We start from the raw sequence: 23,738 nt of genomic DNA on the forward strand, positions 1-23,738 counted from the left end.
ACCATTACAAGTTCCTTTTATCATTGGTCCACCAAATTTTGAGGTGGGGATTCTTATATAGACTGTGGATGGTATAAACTGTGGGACTTCAGAATACTTAAGGTGCCTAGTTATTGGCCTACAGCATTAGAGGTCTCCACTCTGGGCTGTCCCTGTTATCATTATCAAGAGACATATCACTTTCAAGAGAATTGGCAATTTCTTTATGCTTGGGGGTACCATCATATGACCCATTGAAAAAGGCACAAAACCTGTGGGTGTCCCCACAATTATTATTATTATTATTATTATTATTATTATTATTATTATTATTATTATTATTATTATTATTATTATTATTAATTTAATTTGTATACCGCCCTTCTCCCGAAGGACTCAGGGCGGTGAACAGGGCAATACATAATAAAAACAAGATACAAAAATTAAAAATTATTAAAAAGCAATTAAACAGCAATGCCCGTAATAAATTAGTACAGATTAAAAGTTAAGACCAATTTATAAAACCCAACCCCATCCCATCAGGCCAGGCCAGCTTGTTCAAAAAGGTGGGTTTTAAGATCGCGCCGGAAGGAGCGGAGATCAGATTAAGGCAGTGGTAACAACAACAGTTTGGGTAAATGTGCCAACAAAGGCAATCACGGAATTTACATGTGATGTTGGTTGGGGTCCTGTTTTGGGATGAGATTTTTCACAATAAAGTTTCCTGTTAAGTAGGATATATCTCAGGATTTTTAAGATTACCAGAGATGCCCACAATGCCCAACCCCAATGTTCTTCTGACATTTATTGTATAAGACAATGTCTTCAGTAATATGGATAAACAAACTGTATTCCTAGGTAAGAGTGCTGACAGTACCATTCAATTATTACCAAGTCATCCCAGGGGTCATCCCAATCCTCCTCTTCTTCATTAGACAGTCCTAAGAGGTCTTCAATTATAACTATATCACACTCTTCTACAAAGTTTCTGTGAACTGGGGCTCAATCACAACAATGTGTACAACAACAGCAATTACACCAACACCTGCAATTACAGAACCAACACATCAGTTAGTTGTTCAGCCTTCTGAATTGGTAGTTCAATTTCCTCTGGTTGTGGGGTACCAAATATCAGCATAGACATCCAATTTTCCCTGCAAAAGAAGAACCTAACAAACAATCATACAACAAACACTCCTCCAGTAAGCATAAATCCTACTATTTCAATTGCAGTTAATGTCATTTAGAACATTGGCAAATTTTGAATTTCAGAGGGTTCTCACTGGGTTCAATAGTCCAAACTGGTTCAGTACTGGCTTTCACTCTGGTATGGTGAGTCCACCCCTTCTCTTTTGTGAGGACTGCAGTTTCTCTGATGAGTAGCACTTGGAATGGTCCTTCCCACTTGGGTTGGAGTTTTTTCTTTTTCCTGGTTTTGATTAACACCCACTGCCCTGGTTGGAAAGTATGAACCACAAAGTCAAGTGGAGGGCATTGTGCCAACAGTTCTTTTGTCCTGAGAGTAGATAAATATCTGGACAGGTCATTGTTATATTTTCTCACATTTCTGTCCCTTAATTCTATTCCTTCATCTCTTTCCAGACTGCCCAGGTAGGGCAATCCAAACAACATCTCATAGGGAGATAAACCAATATCCTTCCTAGGTTTTGTTCTTAGCCTAAGAAGTACAAGTGGTAAACACTTAGTCCAAGGAAGTTTCAACTCCATCATTAACTTTGTTAATTGTTCCTTTAGTAACCCATTCCCACGTTCTACACGGCCTGATGAGGGGGGTCTCCAAGCAACATAATATTCCCATTTTATTCCCAATGCTCCCATGACCGCTTGTAGTATTTTAGATGTAAAATGTGTGTCTTGATCACTATCAATCACATTTACTACCCCATATCTGGGTGTAATATGGTCCAATAAGATTCTGATCACTGTGTTGGCTGTGGCTACTGAAGTTGGATATGCCTCTAGCCATCCAGTTAAGTGGTCAACAATGACCAGTAAATACCTCATTCGTCCACTAGGTGGCAACTCAGTATAATCTATTTGTATGTGTTCAAAAGGTCTCAATGCAGGAGGCCTTGCCCCCATTTCCGTTGCTCTCAGAACTTGCCTATTAACTTTCTTGCAAATGAGACATCCAGCCATTATTTATTTCGCAAAAGTGTAAACTCCCCTGCACCCATACTTCTTTAGAAACACATCTGCTAAAGCCTGAGCTCCCCAATGCGATCCCTCATGAAGACTTTGGATTACTTCACGTGTTATGGCTTTATTCAACATCTGCTTTCCATCAGGTAATATCTATTTTCCTTCTGTATTCTTTTCTGCCCCCATTTCTGACAACACCTTTTCTTCATCTTCACTAAAAATTGGGGCTAATTCTCCTTTTAAAGTTGGAATTGTAACTAGAGACTTTTCTGGTTTTTGGCTTCCTGCTGCCTTAGCCTTGTGGTCAGTTAAATTATTTCCTGTAGCTTCGATACTTGCTCCTGTTTGATGTCCAGCTACATGTACTATAGCAATGTGTTTGGGTAGTTTTAAAGCTTCCATTACTTCTTTAACTAAATCCTCATGTATTAATCCTTTCCCTTTTGAATTTACCAATCCTCTTTCTAACCAGTTTTTCCCCAAATGTATGGACCACTCCACAGGCATATTTAGAGTCAGTGTAAACAGTGCCAGATATTCCTTTTAATAATTTCAGACTTTGTCTAATGGTGTATAATTCACAGGTTTGAGCCGACCAGAATTTAGGCAAGCTTCCAGCCTCCACCAGAGTCTTGTTAATCCCATCTACAATTGCATAGCCGTTTTGCCTCTTTCCTTCTATTATTCGAGATGACCCATCTATAAACCAATGTAGTCCTTTTTCTAGTGGAGAATCCTGCAAATCACCTCTTATTTTAGTTTGTAAGTCCATAATATCTATGCAGAAATGTTCTAATTCTAATTCTACATTTGAATCCCTTTTTCCTTCTAAAAATTGCATGGGATTCAAATTTGAATCTGTAGTTAAAACTAGGTCTGGTTGTTCGAACAATATTGCCTCATATTTTAAGAATCTAGAATCTGTTAGCCATCTGCCAGCTCTTTGTTTTAAGATTGCATTTACCTGATGAGGTATGCTGACAAACAGGGCGCCTCCAAAAGTCAGTTTCCTACTTTCTTGCACTAAAATAGCAGTGGATGCTATGGCTTGGATACAAACCTGCCATCCTCTACTTATGGGGTCCATTAGTTTAGATAGGAAGTCTACTGGTTGTTGTTGTCCCCATTTTCTTTGAGTTAATACACCCAATGCTGTACCTTCATCTACATCTACATATAAATAAAAAGGTTTGTCCAATTCTGGTAAAGCCAGAACTGGAGACTTAGCTAAATTTTCTTTTAGTCTCTGAAAAGTTTGTTCTTCTTCTGATGTCCAGACTATTTTCCATGGTTGTTCCTCTAATAATTTACTATACAAGGACTTAGTTTGTTGTGCATAATTATCTATCCACAGCCTACAATATCCTATGAGCCCTAAGAATTTCCTTAGATCCCTTTTGGTTTGGGGCAAAGGAGTGGTTATGATTCCTTCATCCTTTTTGGAGTGATTCTCTTTTTACCTTCACTTATTAAATGTCCTAAATATTTCACCTCTTGTTCTACATATTGTAATTTATTTTTTAGATACTCTTAATCCGTTGTCACCCAAAAACTGTAGTAAGTTATCAATGGCCTGTTTCACCTTATCTTTCTTTTCTCCTGACACCAAAAGGTCATCCACATATTGTATTAAAGTGGTTCCTGGAATCACCTTAAAGGTTTCTAATAGTTGTTCCAATATTCGTCCAAATAAATTTGGAGATTCAGTAAATCCCTGAGGTAAAACAGTCCACTGATATTGTTGTTTTCTCCCACTATATGGATTTTCCCATTCAAATGCATTCAATTTTCTAGAGTCCTCATGTAAAGGACAAGTCCAGAAAGCATCTTTTAGGTCCACTACACTAAACCAAGAGTGATTTGGGGGAATTCTACCCAATAAAGTATATGGATTGGGCACCACAGGGTGTCTTGTTACCAAAATGTTATTAAGGAGCCTCAAATCACAAACCATTCTCTACTTGCAATCTGGTTTCTTTACACGGAGAATTGGTGTATTAAAGGGTGACATGGTTGGTTCCAATAATCCATCCTTTAATAAATTGTCAATAACTGGTTGTAAGCCTTTCCTCCCTTCTAAGGAGATATCGTAATGTTTCTGTCTCACCGGCTCACACCCTTCTTTTAATTCTATTTTGAGGGGGGTTATTTGCAATCCTCCCCTGTTCCCTTCATTGACCACACTACAGGATTTATGTCTTGGACATCTTCATCAGCTAAGATGAAGACTCCTGAGTGTTCCATAAATCTAATTGTTACCCTCATTTGACTCAAAACATCCCTTCCCAGCAAGTTTATCCCTGATTCTGGAACATATAAAAGTTCCATTGACAGTTCCTTTCCCCATGGTCCTCTAATTTTTGTTTCATTAGTTTTCTGGACCTCAAAGTCTTCCCCTTTTACCCCCGAAATTCTAATTATTTCATTCTTTAATTTTAAACCTTTTGGTAGTACACTAATGGATGTTTTAGATGCTCCAGTGTCTACTAAAAACATCATTTCAGTCAGGTATGGTCCTACGAATAAATTTATCTAAGGCTCTTTGTAGGACCCTTCAATCAAGTGCCCCGGACACCTCTATTCTTCTTCTTCTTCTATCAACCAAAGGAGTTTTTCCTCTTCCTTTCTTTTTGGACAGTCTCTTTTAAAATGTCCAACCTGACCACACCCAAAACACTTTAGGGGTGTTGTGCGGGTTGGAGTTCCCTGGGGTCTCTTATTGAATGATGGGCATCTCAATGGTTTTGTTCCCTTCTGCCACTGTCCCTGATTCAGAGATTTTTCCTGTCTAACAATTTCCCTCATACTTGACACCATAATCTTACCTTGCCTCTCATCTCTCTCTATGTCCCTTTGGACATAAATTTTCTGTGCCTCCTTTAAAAGACCATTCATGGGCTTATCTGTCTACCCATCTACTTTTTGTAATTTCCTGCTGATATCTGGCCAATGTTTGGTAACAAAATTTAACTTCAATAGTGTTTGTGTGGTCGGAGCATCAGGATCTGAGCCTGAATATTTCCTCATTGTATCTTTTAATCTATCCAAATAGTCTGAGGCTGTCTCTTCTTTTCTTTGACTGACCTCAAATACCTTAGAAGCATTCTGAGATCTAGGCACAGCTTCCTAAATTTCTTTTTTTTATTGAAAAGTTTTACAATAGATTTTTGAATACAAAAAACCCCCCTCCTCCCCCTCCCCTCTCTCCAACCCCTCCCTACCCTCCCCTCCCCCTCCCCGACTTCCCAGAGCTGAATACAGGGTATAAAAATACAAACAAGCATAATCTAAAATATGCTAACAACAATAAGACATTAGATTCTATCGCACTTTAACTCTCCATCGTCAAAATATTAATAAAATAACTACTAACTACTTATACATCATATAGATCCACTACTTATTCAAATGCTAAATGAAACTTTTTAGTCCCATATTTATTCTGGATATAATCCAACCATCTCCTCCATTCCACAATGTATCTCTGTTGTGATTGGTCTTTCAAATACGCTGAAATCTTTGCCATCTCCGCCAAGTTAGAAACTTTTAAAGTCCACTCTTCTATAGTCGGCAGTTCTTCCTTCTTCCAATATTGCGCTACTAAAAGTCTCGCTGCCGTAATTAAATTCAACATCAACTTAGTATCTATAACAGTAGTATATGTAATAATACCCAATAAAAACAATTGCGGAAAAAACTTTATCCTTTTCTTAAATATCTTTTGCATATTCCACCAAATTTTAATCCAAAAAGCTTTAACCTTTTTACAAGTCCACCATATATGAAAATACGTTGCATCCTCACAACCACACCTCCAACATTTGGGCTGGCAATTCGGATACATACTTGCTAATTTTTTAGGATCTAAATGCCATCTATAAAACATTTTATAAAAATTCTCTCTTAAATTTTGGGCCTGCGTGAATTTCACATTTCTAACCCAGATCTTTTCCCAAGTATCCATTGTTATAACTTCTTGAAAATTTTGAGCCCACTTTATCATACAGTCTTTAACGAGTTCCGTTTCTGAATCAATTTCTATCAATGCATTATATATCCTCTTTATATGTGCTTGACCTTGATCTCTAATTTGCTTTACCAAGTTTTCATCAGTCATCGAAAAACCAGTTTTCTGGTCCTCTTTCCATCTAGCTTGTAATTGCCCATACTGAAACCAAGTTTGCACAATCTTTTCTTCTTTTAAAATATTATATGGCTTTAATTGCCATACATTCCTTTCTAAACTTAAAATTTCCTTATATGTAGTCTCATCATGTTTAAATCCCACATTTATATTTTCTATTGCGTGTTTAGGTATTGCCCAAATGGGTATCTTGTAGCTTAACTTATGTCTATACTTTTTCCAAACTCGCAACAGAGCACACCTTAAAATATGTGTCTTAAACACACTATCCACCTTCTTATCATACAATAAATATGCATGCCACCCAAATAACAAATCATGACCTTCAAGATTTAATAATCTCCTTTGTGTTAAATTAAACCAGTCACTTATTGCTGACAAAGCAGCAGCCTCATAATATAATTTAAAATTAGGCATTTTAAGACCGCCTCTTTCACGCGTATCTTGCATTATCTTAAATTTAACTCATGGCTTTTTCCCTACCCATACAAATTTATTAATTCCTTTTTGCCATTCCTCCAAATTTAAATCCTTTTTAAGTATAGGTATCATTTGAAATAAAAATAAAAATTTTGGCAAAACATTCATTTTCACAGCCGCAATTCTTCCCAATAGAGATAGTTGTAATTTTTTCCAACTATCTAATTCTTTTTGTATTTTTCCCCATAACATTTCATAATTATTTTTATATAGCTTCACATTTGAGGCTGACAGATATATCCCCAAATATTTAATCCTTTTAACTATTTCAAATCCCGTCAATTCTTCTAAAACAGCCTTTTGTGATACTGTCATATTTTTAGACAATATTTTAGTTTTTTGTACATTGATCTTAAATCCAGAAACTTTCCCATATTGCATTATTATCTCCATCAATTCTACAACTGAATAATCCGGCTGGGTTACTGTAACAACCAGATCATCTGCAAATGCCCTCAATCTATAGTCCTGATCTCTTATTTGAACTCCCTTAATTTTTTCCGAATCACGTATTTTAATCAGTAATATTTCCAATGTTAGAACAAATAATAGGGGTGACAACGGGCACCCCTGCCTTGTGCCCTTTTCAATATTACATGGTTCAGTCAAGCTATTGTTAACTATTATACGGGCTGTTTGCTTTTGATATATTGCCCTAATTGGTTGTAAAAATTTATCCCCAAATTCCATTTTCTCTAATACTTTCATCAAAAATTGCCAATCCAATTGATCAAAGGCTTTTTCAGCATCCAAAAAGATCAACGCTGCACGGATCTGGTTGTTTCTTTCCAAAAATTCCAATAAATCTACAATATGTCTCACATTATTCTTCATTTGTCTACCACTTATAAATCCAGTTTGGTCACCATGAATTACTTGTTGTATTACCCTCATTAATCTGTTAGCTAAAATTTTTGCAAATATCTTATAGTCAGTATTCAAAAGTGATATTGGCCTATAATTTTTAGCTTGGGTGACATCCTGGTCTTCCTTTGGAATCAAAGAAATAAAAGCAGTCTTCCAAGATGGAGGTACCCCTCCTCCCATTTGAATTGTCTTAAATAATTCTCTTAAAGGCTTCACCATTTCTAACTGCAAATTTTTATAATACACAGCAGTCAATCCGTCAGTACCCGGCGCTTTACCCACTTTCAATTGTTTGATTGCTAAAAAAAATTCTTCATCAGTTATCAATTGATTCATCCCTTCCTTTTGTTCTTGCGTAAGAACAGGAATATTAGCTCTTGTCAAATAATCATCTATATGTACATTTCTAATCTTATCTCTAGCATACAACTTAGAATAAAAATCAACAAAAGTCTTTTTAATAAAACTCTGCTGATACACTATTTTACCCTTATGTTCTATTCTATCTATATTAGCAGCCCTTTGCTTCTTCCTTAACAAATAAGCTAGCCATCTACCTGGTTTATTAGCATTACAAAAAGTATTATGTCTAGCATACCGCAAATTAGTTGCCACTTGATCTGCCATTAACTTGTCAAACTGACCCCTAAGTAAAGTAATTACCTCTTTGATCTTCCCATCAGATGGATTCAAAATTAAAGCCCTTTCTTTTTCCTTAATTTCGTCTTCTAATTCTTTCCTCCTGAATTCCAATTTACGTCTGTGTTTATTATTCAAATATATTAATACACCTCTCATATAAGCTTTACTTGCATCCCAAACCATCTCAATAGAAGTACCTTTATGCATATTAATTTTTAAAAATTCCTTCATCTGTTTTTTACACTCTTCCACATTTTCCTGGTATCTAAACAAATTTTCATTTAAGCGCCAAGACCGTCTATCTCTATTATCTTTTTCTATTTCTAACCATACTGGGCTATGATCAGATATAGTTCTTGGACAAATCTTGATCTTCTTAATCCTAGAAAAAAAATCAGTAGTAATTAATACAAAATCAATCCTAGAAAAAGATTGATGCCTGTCGGAGAAAAAAGTAAAGTCTTTCTCTTGCAAATTCCTTTCTCTCCAAACGTCTCTCAATTCCAAGTCATCCTTCATCTCAAAAAAAGATTTAGGCAGTTTAGCATGACTTGGGGTGCTTTTTAAAAAAAACAACCCTTGTTCATTTGTACATCCAAAACGCCATTCCAGTCTCCCATAAAAATACAAGATTTATAATCCCACTGAATAATCTTGCTGTGTAGTAAACTTCCTGCCCAACTTCCTAAATTTCTTTTATGATCATATTCCTTAAATTTTCCATGTTTGCTCTATCTGCCGCTACATTATTATTCCAATCTGGTCTTATAATAGGATATTTTTGTTCCACTATTGTATTGTTGGGGTTTTCTTTGTTATAAGCTTTGATAACTGCAGCTCTAATTAACTCTCTTTCTTCTGGGTTGAATAATGTGTTCATAATAGAGTTTATTTCATCCTAGATGTAAATATTTGGTCCCAACAAGTGATCTAGTTGTTCTGATACTCCTATGCGATCTTCTATTAATTTTTTGAGATCCTTTTTAAATGTTCTTACTTCACTACTCCTTAGGAGGTCTTGTACATATCCCACTATGGGAACATTGCCTGCCCCCAAGCCACTTGCTACCTCTCTTAGAAAGAATAATTTAACTTCTACTTTTTCCTGTTCTATTTCTTTTAGGTTTTCTCTTCGTTGTTGCCTGTGATCTCGTTCAGTTTCTATTTCACCATCTCTCAGAGGCAAATTAACTAGATCTTGTCTACATTGTTCAAGTTCTCTCCTCAACCTCCCATATTGATTAACAGGGGGTTGATTCATTTGAGGATTATAGGGGGTGGTAGATTGTACTTATTTTTCTCTCTTTCCCTCTCCTCCTCCTCCTCCTCAATTAATGGAATTTTATTTTCTGTTTTGTTTTTGTCAGAACTAAGGACTAATTGATTTTTTTCTCTGGAGGCCATTTATCTGGTGTTCAGATCATAACATATTCCTTTTTTTTTTACCTCCAGAGAAGATGGCCGCGGCCCGCGGCTGAGCTAGAGAATGCAGGAGGACGAGTTTCGGCTTGTTGAATCCTGAGGAGGCTGTTGCTTGCCGCACGGCCTTGGCTGGGCACCAGGAGTCCCCGGGGCCATGACAACTTGCTGAGGCCGTGGGAGATGGCGGTGTGGCAGTCCGGGTGGTCCGGGCCTGGGACCTGCGGTGGCCGCAACTTCTTTGAGGTCGCCGGAGATGAGTCGGGCGGCGAGGTACCTGGGACCTAAAGCGGCCGGGATGATCTGGGCAGCGGGGTGCCTGGGGCCTGCGGCAACCGCGGTGACTCCTTTCGGGGCCGTTCAGGCTGATGATTGGGCGGCGAGGCGCCTGGGATCTATGGTAGTCGGGATGCTCCAGTGAGGCTTTTTGGGCCTACGACGACTGCAGGAACATCTCTTGAGGCCCATTTGGGGTGATGATCCGGGCAGCAAGGCACCCAGGGCCTGTGGCGGCCATGATGATTTTCTTGAAGCCATTGATGATCCGGGTGGTGGGGCGCTTGGCCTGGGACAGCCGAGTGCCCAACTGACGATCGATTGGTGGACTTTCCCCTCCAGTGGAGGTTCTGCGGGGGGTGGAGACATGCCGACCGATGGGCCATGAGCTTTTCCTCCCCTGCAAAGGCCCTTTGGGGGCCGCTTTTTGGAGGATGGAGGCTGCCGACGATGCCGCCCGAAGATTAGAAGATTGTGGTGAGACCACCCCATTTCCCTGGACGATATTTATATTCTGAGGCTTGCTATAGCCCTTTTTGGTCATGAGTTTAACTGGAGATGGGGATGGATGACTGGTTTGAACTTTATTGCTGCCATTTTACATCTGTGGTGGCTTTGGAGGTGTTGTCGGTGGGGCCTGGCGATGTTGGGCAGCAGGGGGGCCCGGCTGTTGTTGGCCGGGCCTGGAACCTGAAGCTACAGACTTGATTACATCCATTCATCACTGGAACTATGGATGCCCCCACCGACAAATGGACTATTACTACCTCCCAGTCATCAGACTTTTCTTTTTCCCTCTCTGCGACCTGCCCAGAGCTGGATAGTGGCATTCCCTGATGCCAGAAGATCTTCTTGTCACTGTGAGAGGGTGACCTCGCTCGGGAGTCGCTGTCCAGCTCTGTAATTTTATCATCAATTGCTGTTGTATTGATTCCTGCCGATTCATCTCCTCCTGCTTTTAGCTTATTTTATCTTTTTATCTTATTGATGATTTATTCTGTGGGCACATTGCTTGCCCTGAGAGATTCCCCCCTCTCCCAGGTGTGGCCCTCTGGTTTGTGCCGCCGGTTCCTTAATGATGGATCCTGGGATCCCGAGAGGTGGCATGGCACAAAAAGGAGGCTTAGGGATTTTTTATGTAAACTTTTTAATGGGTTAGGGAGGGGGGAGGGATGTAAGTTCCAGCAGAAAGATGGGGGGATTTTGCTGCATCTTTCTCAGTCCAGGTTGGTAGATGGTCGTGGCGGTGGGGGTGGTCTTGGGGCCCGAGGAGATGGGGTGGGGACAGTGACGCCCAAGGTGATTGGGAATGGTGGCAGATGGATGAACAGAAGGCCATATCGAAACTTGGGATCATGCCCCCACTATCTTCGAGCAGTGGTGCGCTCTGACCCTCTGGCTTCATCCTGCTTTTCCAGGGGTGGGGGAGGACAGGTACCTGAGCTCAGGCTGGTTTGTTTGAATGCCAGGTCTGTGGTGAATAAAGCTCCTCTCATCCAGGATTTGATTGAGGAGGAAGGCGCAGTCCTGGCATGCATTACTGAAACCTGGTTGGGCCCAAAGGGAGGGGTCCCTTTGATTGAGCTATGCCCACCAGGTTTCTGTGTGCTTCACCAGCCTCGGGCTCAGGGTAGGGGCGGAGGGGGTGGCAGTTGTTATTAAGGAGGCCCTTTGTCCACGGGAGACCACTGCCCCTCAGATAGGTGGATGTGAGTCCCTTCTCCTGAGGTGGGGTCCTGGGGGCCAGTTGGGTCTGTTGCTCACATACCTTTCTCCCAGCTGCATGGCAACAGCCCTGCCCGGGCTACTCGACACTCTCTCGGGGTTGGCGGTTGAGTTTCCCAGGCTTAAGGTTCTGGGAGATTTTAACCTGCCTTCCCTGGTTGGAGCACCGGGGATGGCCCGAGAGTTCATGGCTTCCATGATAGCCATGGACCTGACCCAGATTATTCAGGGTCCGACTCACGAGGGGGGAAACACGCCTGACCTTATTTTTATCTCTGGGCAGTGGCTTAATGGTCTGGGTGGGGTTACTCCAACATCTCAACCCCTTTCATGGACAGACCATTATCTCCTGCAGTTGGGCCTCCGTCAGGCCACTCCCTGCTGCTGGGAGGCGGAACCAACCAGGTGGTTCCACCCCAGGTGCCTGATGGACCCAGATAGGTTCCAGATGGTGCTTGGATTGATTCCTTCCTCCCTTTCTCACAGCCCGGTCGAGACCTTAGTTGACGTCGGGCAACGGGCTACTTTGGAGGCTCTCGACCGTGTTGTGCCTTTGCGGCCTCTGACCCGGTGCAGATCCCGGCTCGCTCCTTGGTTCTCCATGGACCTGCGGGAGATGAAGCGCCGGAGAAGGGGCCTAGAGAGCATTTGGAGATCCAGTCGGTCCGGGTCTGACCAAACACAGTTAAGATCCTTTTCTAGATCTTATCTTGTGGCAATGGAGGTAGCAAAGCATGCTCACTTCGCCACCCTCATTGCATCCGCAGATAACCTCCTGGCCAACCTGTTTAGGGTGACCCGTTCCCTTTTAAATCAGGGGACGGGAGAGGACCCCTTGCAGGGACGGGCCGAGGAGTTTAGTGAGTATCTGGTGGATAAAATTGCTCAGATTCGGGGTGGCTTGGACTCTGACTGGGCAGTATCTGACGAGGGGGAAGCGATGGGTTTGGCTGATAATATTTGGGAAGAGTTCGATCCTGTGACTCCAGATGAAGTGGACATGGAAATTGGGGAAATTAAATGCCGCCATGTGTTTGTTGGACCCGTGTCCCTCTTGGCTGGTTTATGCGGCTCGGGAGGTTACACGAGGCTGACTCCTGGCAGTTATTAATGGTTCCTTGAGTGAGGGGTGCTTCTCTGCCGCCTTGAAAGAGGCGGTGGTAAGGCCCCTCCTCAAGAAACCTGCCTTGGATCCAGCTATTTTAAATAACTTTCGTCCTGTCTCCAACCTTCGCTTCCTTGCGAAGGTTGTTGAGAGCGTGGTGGCACGGCAGCTCCCTTTGGTCCAGGAGGAAACTGAGTATCTGGATCCATACCAATTGGGTTTCAGGCCCCGGTACAGCACGGAGACGGCATTGGTCACGCTGGTGGATGATCTCTGGCGGGCCCGAGACAGGGGTTATTCCTCTGTCCTGGTCGTATTAGACCTCTCAGCGGCTTTTGATACCATCGACCATGGTATTTTGCTGCGACGTCTTGAGGGGTTAGGAGTTTTACGGTGGTTCTCCTGCTACCTGTCGGCCCGTTCGCAGATGGTGTTGGCAGGAGGGCAGAGGTCAACCCCTAGGCCCCTTAGCTCTCGCCCCTCCTGTTCAACATCTATATGAAGCCGCTGGGTGAGATCATCCGTGGTTTCGGGGTGAGGTATCATCAATATGCTGATGATACCCAGCTTTTCCTCTCCACCCCGAACCAACCCAGTGATGCCCTCGATGTGATGTCCCGTTGCCTGGAAGTGGTACGGATGTGGATGGGGAAGAACAGGCTCCAGCTCAACCTGGCCATGACTGAGTGGCTTTACGTACCGGCACCTCGACTTGTCCAAAAGGTTCCATCTTTGGCTATGGGAGGAGAGGTGTTACCTCCCGTGGATAGGGCACGCAATTTAGGCATCCTCCTGGACTCACGACTCAGTCTTGAAGATCATATTGGAGTTGTGGCCAGGGGGGCATTTGCCCAGGTTCGCCTGGTGCGCCAGTTGCGCCCCTATGTGGACTGAGATGCCCTATGTACGGTCACTCATGCACTCATTACCTCCCGGATAGATTACTGCAATGCTCTCTACATGGGGCTGCCCTTGAAGACCACCCGGATGCTCCAGCTGGTGCAGAATGCGGCCGCGCGGGTAGTGATGGGAGCATCCCGATACTCCCATATTACAGCCCTCCTGCGTGAGCTGCATTGGTTACCGGTTGTCTTCTGGGTGAGATTTAAGGTGCTGGTACTTACCTTTAAAGCCCTACATGGCCTAGGTCCAGGATATTTGCAGGACCGTCTGCTGCCGAGAACGACTTCCCATCGCCCAGTGCTCTCACACAGAGAGGGCCTCCTCAGGGTGCCGTCAGCTGGACAATGTCGGCCGGTGACCCCCAGGGGGAGGGCCTTCTCTGTGGGAGCACCAGCCCTGTGGAACCAACTCCCCCTTGAGCTCCGGATGGCCCCGGATCTCCGGTCCTTTCGCCACGGCCTTAAAACTTTCCTTTTTCCTCAGGCTGACCTGGACTGACGGCAGGATTTTTTAAAATGTTTTTTAATTTTTAATTGTTTAGTTTAACTTATTTATTGGGGCTGTTTATTTAATTTCTTTTAACTTTTGTATTGTTGTTTTTATTGTTGTTAGCCGCCCTGAGTCATTCGCGAGATAGGGCGGCATATAAGTCCCAAAAATAAATAAATAAATAAATAAATAAATTTCTCTAGGGCCTTTTTCCTTTTTGGCAAATACATATTCATATAAGGATTGGCACATAAATTAATTAAAACTACCTAACTGTGGCCACTGTGTTCCCTCATTTATTTGTTTTTGTCCCCAAATAAAATAACAGTATTGAATCATCAGGTCTTTATCTAAATCTTTTACCATTCTACTATAAGGAGGATGATTCCATCCAGCCAGGATCTTTCCCAGAGGACTGTGAGGAGGGATGAAAACATTATCTCCCTTTCCCTCTCCTAGGGAGTCCCCTTTTTGATCCTTCTGTGGCTTCTTGGAAAGTTTATTCCCCATCAGTGGTTACCGTCTGGTTCTCTTATCCTTACAAACCTAGTGAGACCACCTTATACTTCACCAAGTCACTTCCTCTTTTTCCTCACCAATCTCCTCGTGGAGGTATGGAAATGAGGTAATCAAGAGTCTGCACTCACTTTGCCTTGCCAACCCTTATGGCTCTTGGGGTGTTTGAGTCACACTCTCACAGGTCTCAGATTCACACCAGCCTACCCATCCAGCTGCCCAGGTAACTAAAAATGCCCGCATTTTCTTACCTGGGTCTGTGCACAGTTTCCCAGCAGTTGGTACTTGACCCACCTCCTTCACCTTGCCAGTCCTTCAAACCCTAGGGACATTCACACCTAGTGTATGTATGTCTTACCAGGCTTCCAAGACCCTTGAGGCATCAAAAAAAAAATACAACCTGACTTCCTTTGTTCCTGGAATCCACTATTTAGTATCCGGTTCTTCACGGGTACCAGGCCAGGGGTGGTCACCTTTCAGGAAACCATCAAAATTGATGTGGCGCCTGTCCCCTTAGGGGTGGCCACTCCTGGTGATCTGGGGACTGTTTGGATGTCCTAGGACAAGCCCCCAGGTTGTTTGCAATGTGGCTCAAGATCCCAAAACAAACAAACTCACTTGGAATTCCAACAACAAAGTTTTATTCAAAATAAAGCGTTTGCAAAGGCTTGATGGACTGAAACACACACAGGGGTTCAGCCACACCTTAAAGAGTTGCTTGACATATTTTTATATCCTACCCCTGATGCAGATTCCCCCCTCCCCTATCACAGTCAACACCCCTTTCCTAATCATCCAATAAACTATCTGGACCACCTAAAACCACTGTCCTTCCCATGTTCCAGGAACCCCCTTTGTCCATATCCTATCTTTCACCATCTAATTTTCTGTTAGCACAGTCCGTCTCCTATAGTTATCTCAATGTTTTCTATTGTAATTTGTAACTTCTGTTTTTCACATTTGTACCTGTCAATACTTAGATAAGATATATATTATTTCTGATCTTCAGTTGGCTTCTGCTTCAACCTTTAGACTCATTAGAAATTTCTGAATAATACTTTATTCCTTTCATTATGATTATTATTATATAACACACATATTGTGTATATATTTGTATGTGTGTATGTGTTGTCAAATCTAAGTTTCCATGATGGCAAATAGATGAATTAAGCCACCTAGTTCAACTTTTTTTAATTGGCATTTGCAATTCTGGGAAGTGTCAGTCAGCATGACCATCGATGACATAGGTACCAGGTTGGGAGTGACTGATTTAGTCATTGGGATCCATGTAAATGCTGGTTTAATGGAAAAATACAATATTCATTCATATGTACAGGTTAACAGTGAATCATCTAATTTCTGTCTTTATCTACACCATTAGGTGAGCAGCACAGTCACATTCCATGAGAGCAATACTTGGTGCTACTTTCTTCATATTGTTTGTTTCTCAGTGATCCACGCTATGCAATAAATAGTATAAGAAGTAGCAGTTCTGACATCTGTCACACACATACATAAATCACAATGTTTGCATTATCAATATGATATTATGCTCTTTTTATCATTTGCCCCCACTTGCCTCACTGCAGATGTCCATGTGAGTTTCAGCTGTCATGTCTGCTACACAAATAGGATTAATAATATTAGATGAACTTATAAGCTGTCATACTGGACAGTTTCTTAGCTACCATCCTGATTTTGTCAACATTGTGATAGATTTGATTTACATGATTTGACAGGCTAGCCTTTTTTACGTTCTTAAAAATTAGAAATTTTAAAAATGTCTGTCCTTACAAACTCCTGCCTTTGCTCTTCCCGTGTGGTAGACACAGTACTAGTCAACTGTGGCCATCCCAACAGCCTTTCTTTAGGAACACTTCCTCCTGAAGGAAAAAACCAAAAACTTTTGACACATTGAGAATCCAGGGACTACATGTTATCCAGCAAGACAAGTACCCCCCCCCCCTTTGCAGAGGCCCATTCTCCCATCCCAGGTTTTATGGAGTTTGCTTGGAATTCTAATCAAGATGGAAGAGGGTCTCATAATGATGTACCTTTTTGATTGGCATGAGAGACTAAAGGTAGATGCTGGCATCAGAAGGGTTTGCTTCTCACTGTCCTTAAAGATGATAGAGAGTCCATTTTGTTTTATGGGGGTTTCACTTTCCTTCAGGGATTTTAGTGGTGCATAGTATTGTTAATGGAAGAATATCTTTTCACAATAAAAAATATTTAAGATGGCCTTACTTATCTGGTATGCATCAGAGACCATCAAATTATTTTACATGGGACATAATGACCAGCCACTGATGTCCTTCATTCAAGCTTACTAAATAGGTAGAAGGCTTTATATGTAAAAAGAGGTGCTTCTGACAGGGTTTTTCCCTCTGATAAATACAGGAAAACTTTCAATAAAATTTGACAACTATTTAGCTAACCACGGGTCTATTTTGCATTAGCCCAGGATCATATAGATTAAATTTAAGTGTGATTAATGCAAAATCATTAGTCTGATTTAAAGAAGGATCATTTTATGCAATCTGTCAGCTTTTCAATAGGATCTTTGATAATGCACTGTTTCTCTAGAAGATGTTATGGGGATTAGCTATTTTAATAAAGTAATATAGGTAATTTTATGTGGTATTTTACTAAATGGTCTGATTTTGATTTTTAAAAAATTAAGAATACTATATTTGGAAAGACACTGTAGAGTTGAATCAGTTGTAATGATGATTAATGAAACACTTAAGCAATATGTTATTGCACCTTATTAAAAAAGGCTACAATGATTTTTCCCATTTCTTCTTTGGGGTGTGAGCAAAATGAAGATGACCCACAATAACTCCTTTAAAACTGTATCTATAATTTGGCACAGATCACTGTTACTTATTCTGTCCAAATTGCCCTTAGTAATGGAGATATTAAACTATCCATTACAATTTCTGATACCCCAGTTTTGACCACTCTATTCTTCCTCTGGGCAGCGATATAAAGCCTTTACACACTGGGCTTCTCAAATTCTCAGCTAAACTTTGCTTATTAAAACAAATGAAAACTTTTCCAACAGAACATTTGTATTGTTTCACAGCACATGTATTGTGAATATTTACACATTTACACCTATGGATATTCAGCAGATATTTTTGCATTTGGGAATATTTTTACAGCTCCATTGACTTCCAAGAAGAAGACATTCAATATTTCTGCATAGGTTATTCTATTTGCCATTGTTAACAACAAAATTATCCAATTATATACAGTAATAAAAAATTTGCTTAAATGTGACCAATGTTTGATATATACCCAATCAGCACTAATAGGGATATATAAACCATATATGACATCATCTACTCATGACTGCCACTTCCAGTGAGGCTGGCACGTTAGAGGGTATTTCTCACTAGCTGTTTCATTGCCCAGCTTGTTCTGCTGGATGTACTATATTTAGACCCTTTTTTGAAAAGGAAAACTATTTTGGCATGTACCTATTGAAAACAGATGATGGCTCTCCTTTTGGGAATTGGCAGGTTTTGCTTCAGCTGCAGCTGAATATAGCAACATTTCCTCTGTAGTGCTATTAAATGAAGATGATGTGATTTTTATAGCAAATGTTTTAAACAGTTATAAGCCTGACCTTTGTATAATCTTAATAATATTATATTTAAATTTTGCTTATTAGACATTGCTAAAACCAGTGGACCCATGACCACCTGGTATTTGTGTCTCCAAATGTCTCATCACAGCTTTCTCCAAACTGGTATCCTCTAGATGTAGATGTAGATCTAGATTTGGATCCCAACATATCTGGACAGTTCCCAATTGAAAAGACTGGTCTATTCCATTTGTTATGTGGTTCCACTGAAGTGATTCTGTCAGCTGGCAATTGCTTTCCCATAACAGCCCCAAATGAATGCATTTTGTTATCAGGCTAGGTACATTAAGCCAAACTTGGGGCAAGCTTCCAAGGTCCCATTTAGCAAAGCCATTTTATACATTTTGGAGCAAGTAATGTCATTCACACAACAGCATCAAAAGAGTTACTCATTAACTTTGAAATCTGAAATTACTGACTTGCTTGAGGGATCATTCCTTATCACTTCCTATACCCGAATTGCTTTAATCCCTAAAATCTAGAGTCCGACTTATTATCACCCTTTATTTGTGTATTTTTCTCTTTGCCTTTAGTTCTTCTTTGAAACAGAAAAGATTGAGAATGAACATCTAGAAGAAAATTCCATTTCTTTCATTATGGAGTTCCTTATTAATATACACATATATATAACACAATTTTTTTTCTTATTTGGAATCTTTAAATGACACCAAATTCCTATGTGACTATGATTGCTGGTGGAACTATTACCTTACTTATGCAAATTACTAGAGTTCATGGCAAGCCTGACATTTACAAAATTAATGAACTAAATAATTAAGTGACTTGGTAAGCGAATTGGTAAACCAGAACTATTAATCTTCTAATGAATTCCTTACTATGACTTAAATAATAATTTTTTGCATAATTTTAAAAGATTACAGTGAAGAAACATTGGAATAGAAAATCCATTATATAAGGAACGTTACTTTTATAAATCTGTCATTATCTCTCTTTTTATTATTGAATTCATTCTTATCTGGCATTTAGAAAAGTGACTATTCCTGCACTAGTGACTAACAGTCCTCAACAGATCGGTTGCTGAGGGGGTTTTCTTATTGAGACAGAGAGGTATAGGATCATTTACCGCTTCACCCAAACCTAAAATGAATAATTAGAATACAACTGTAATTTCATAAATCAATTTTTCATGGTGTGCATCATATATTTTCAAGCTTTCCCAGAACTAGTAAGTTAACTAGGCAAATAAAATGGTTCTTCTGTAGCTGTTTCACATAGAAATAATTCTTTAATTTCCATGTCATGTTTCAGTATCCACAGACTTTTTCTATAGCTCCATGACCAAATAGATGTTACAGCAGGTTGAATTCAATGTTCCCCATTATCTCTTCAAGCGACCATTGATTTTTTATTCTTCCATTTCAGCTGACTATGTTTTTAGTCTTTCAGTAACAATTATCTAAAAATTAACTACCCAGTGCTGCACTGGTATTTATTAACCATGATACATGACAAAGAAGATAGATTGGGATCATTTACTTAACAAATGCTAATAGTTTCTATCCTATGCTATGCTATGCTATGCTATGCTATGCTATGCTATGCTGTGCTGTGCTGTGCTGTGCTGTGCTATGCTATGCTATGCTATGCTATGCTATGCTATGCTATGCTATGCTATGCTATGCTATGCTATGCTATGCTATGCTATGCTATGATATGATATGATATGATATGATATGATATGATATGATATGATAATGAATCAGCATCATTGCTTGAATCAAGGAAGAATGTGAATATTATGTCGTGGGCTCTGATGAGCAGGAATGAAGACATGCAGTTGAGTACAGAGAAACTCATTCTTTATTTAAGCTGAAACTGTACTGAGGATTTGGAGTCACCCTGCCACAATATATAGCCAGACCCTCTGGTAGCAACCAATCGGATTGAACCCATGTTTGCCGCCCAAAGTTGACCAATTGCAGGACTGGAGACATCCTGTCTGGGTTGCTGGAGAACCATTAGTTCTCCAGCAATGCACGTGGTGATATTCCAAAAGCCCAGTACATAACAGCCCTCCCTCCTAAGATCAGGCTATAATACCCTTGACAATAGTCAAGGCTTATTAATCACTCCCAACAACCAAAATACTAAAATAATAATAAATGTAATGCTTTGTTAAGCCAAGGTAGTTAGAATGACATTACGTGACCTTTACAGATGTGCCTTGTAGAATGGACTACCATGAGATTAAACAATGGATAAAATAGCTTGTCAATGCAGTATAACTACAAAGAGATAAAACAATGTCTGAGTGAACATGCTTGACAGCAGTTACAATTTACCCCCAATTTCTGTAGGTAGTGGTACAATGTCACAACATTACACATCACTTTATTTTACAACATAGTCTGTAAGATATGCTGGGGGTTTGTGTGGTCTGGAGGAATGCCTTGGAGTTCCAGTCACTTTGTGGTCTACCAGCTTACCCGGTGGGCGGGGTAGACCCATGTCTCCTTGTGCTCCATTGTCCAGGGGAGTTGAATTGCTCTGGCTGGCCTCTCCAGGTTGGCCCACCCCAGAGTCAGAATGTTTAGCAGAGTAGGCACAGCGGTTGCTGAGATTCGGCTGGTTCGCCTGGTCAGGGGTCCCATGTTGCATTTCTGAGCTGCCATGTTCCTCCTCGGAATCAAGTTCCACTGAGAAAGGAAAACCCTGGTGGTTCTGGTGTGAGCTGGCTTGGGCACCACCTTGAGGACTTCGGGAGGGACTTGTGTCATAGTCCTCAGTTAGTGACCATTCTGGAAACCTTTTCCTAAGTTGGTCAATGTGTCTTCTGACCAGTCGCCCTCTCTCCAACCCCCCTTTATAAGATAGGGTTCTAGACTCTTTGATCACCTGACCAGGAACCCACAAGTTTCCAGGCCCATAGTTCCTGGCCCAAACCCAATCACCTATTTGCAGCCCTCTCTGGGGTTTTGGTTTAGAGGCTTCGGATGCCACTCTGTCTGGATGCAACCTGTCCAGTTTAGTAATTAAGTGCCTTCCCCAACAAAGCTCAACAGGACTTTTACCTGTAGCTGTGCAAGGTGTAGAGTGTTGACAGAGCAAGAAATCTGCCAGTCTATGATGCCAGTCACCTGTGATGATGCGCTTGAGTGCCTCCTTTGTTGTCCTCACCATGCATTCAGCTTGTCCTTTCGAAGAGGGGTGAAATGGTGCAGACGTAGCATGTCTGATGAGGTTAGCTCTGAGAAAAGCCTGAAACTCAGCAGCAGTGAATTGAGCCCCATGATCAGAAACCAAAACATCAGGCAACCCGTGTGTTGCAAAGAGTTTTCTCAGCACCTGGATGGTCCTAGCAGTAGTCATATTAGGGACTGGAACTACTTCAAGCCATTTTGAGTGGCTATCCACTACTACCATAAAAAGCTGTCCTTGAAAAGGCCCAGCATAGTCTATATGAACCCTGGACCAGGGAGTATGCATTTGCTCCCACCTATGAAATGGGGCCTGAGGCATTTCAGGCCTAGACCTCTGGAAGGTATAGCAACCATGGACTTGGTCCTCCACAGGCTTATCCAGGCCAGGCCACCAAAGTTAGCTTCTAGCTAAGGCTTTCATCCATACAATGCCTGGATGGCCTTCATGTAAGGATTGTAAGTCTCTGTCCCTCAATGATGTGGGGATAATGACTCTGTTGACCCATAATATGCAGCCCTTGTGTGCAGACAATTCATGTCTCCTGACAAATAACTTTGGAAATCAGGGCCTGGACATTTTTCCAACCAGCCCGTGTATACCCATGACAGTACTTTGCTCAGAATTTTATCTGTGGCAGTCTCAGCAGCAATATCCCCAGCGTGGAGGGGAAACTCAGGCAAGTCCTGAATGGACAATATTTTAGCAGCAGGAGCTGGATCAGGATCTATTAGTGGCAGAGGTAGTCTGCTGAGGCCATCTGCATGGCCCATTTCCTTCCCGGGTTTGTGAATTAACTTAAATTTGTATTCAGACAAAAATATGGACCATCTCAGCATTCTTGGAGATAGTATGTGGGGAGTTTGCTTATCTGTTGTGAATAGGCCCAAAAGGGGGTTGTGGTCAGTGTAGACAGTGAAATCCCTGCCATATAAATAATCATGAAATATTTTGACTCCAGCCACTATGGCTAAGGCTTCTTTATCAATCTGTGCATAATTATGCTCAGCAGCAGATAAGGTTCTAGAATAGAATGCAATAGGAACTTGTTTCCCATTCTTCTCTATGTGGCTTAAGTCTGCCCCCACCCCGTAGGGAGATGTATCACATGCAAGACATACAGGTTTAGACTCAATGTAATGAGTTACAGTGGACTTTTCTGAAAGAAGGGCCTTAAGATCCTGGAAACTTTTTTCATGTAGGTTAGTCCATTTCCAAGGGGCTTTTTTATCAAGTAGCATGTGGAGGGGCTCAGCTAGTGCAGCCTTATGAGGTAGAAATGTGTGATAAAAATTCAGAAGGCCCAAAAATGCTTGCAGCTCTGCTTTTGATTTTGGCCTAGGAGCCATTTTGATGGCATTTACTTTTGAATCAGCGGGGTGAATTCCACTAGCATTGATACGGAACCCCAAGAATTCTGTTGATGAGACCCCAATACTACATTTGTTTTTCTTTAACTTGAGGCCCGCATCGCAGAGCCTTTGTAACACAGCCCTGAGCCTGTTGGCCAATACTTCTGGGGATTCCCCAGCAATGAGAACATCATCAAAATAAGGACAGACACCCTGTACACCTTTAAGTGTGCGTTCCATAATCCCTTGGAAAATACCCGGTGCAACGCTGACTCCAAACTGCAAGCATTTGACTTTGAATGCCCCTCTATGCATTTGTAGTCTGCGCAAATGCGAACCTCCCATTGGGCTTTAGTGGGGTGACAATAGGAGTTTCCTACTTCCCCCCAACAACAGGCTGTAATACACCCTGCTCTACTAACTTATCGATTTCAGGATCGATTTTGTGTTTTAAGGCGAAAGGAACTCTGCAAGGCTTGACCCTAATCAGTACAACATTAGGATCTAATTTAAAGGAAATTGGTGACCCAGTATAAGTTCCCAGTTTTGACTCGAAAACATTTATTTTTATTTATTTATTTTAATTCCATTTATATCCCGCCCTTCTCTGAAGACTCAGGGCGGCTTACAAGCTTAGCAGTAGCCTTCATTCTATGTATATGCCTGCTTATTAGGGCTTTCACACACCCCCAAGCGGCATTATTACAAAGTCAGCTTAATTGCCCCCAACAATCTGGGTCCTCATTTTACCTACCTCGGAAGGATGGAAGGCTGAGTCAACCTTGAGCCTGGTGGGATGCGAACCTGCACTAATTGCAGCAGCTGGCATTAGCCCACTGCTCCACCAAGGCTCATGAGGTCTGCTGT

Source organism: Vipera berus (assembly GCF_964194415.1).
Source record: "Vipera berus genome assembly, chromosome: 6".
NCBI lineage: Eukaryota > Metazoa > Chordata > Lepidosauria > Squamata > Viperidae > Vipera > Vipera berus.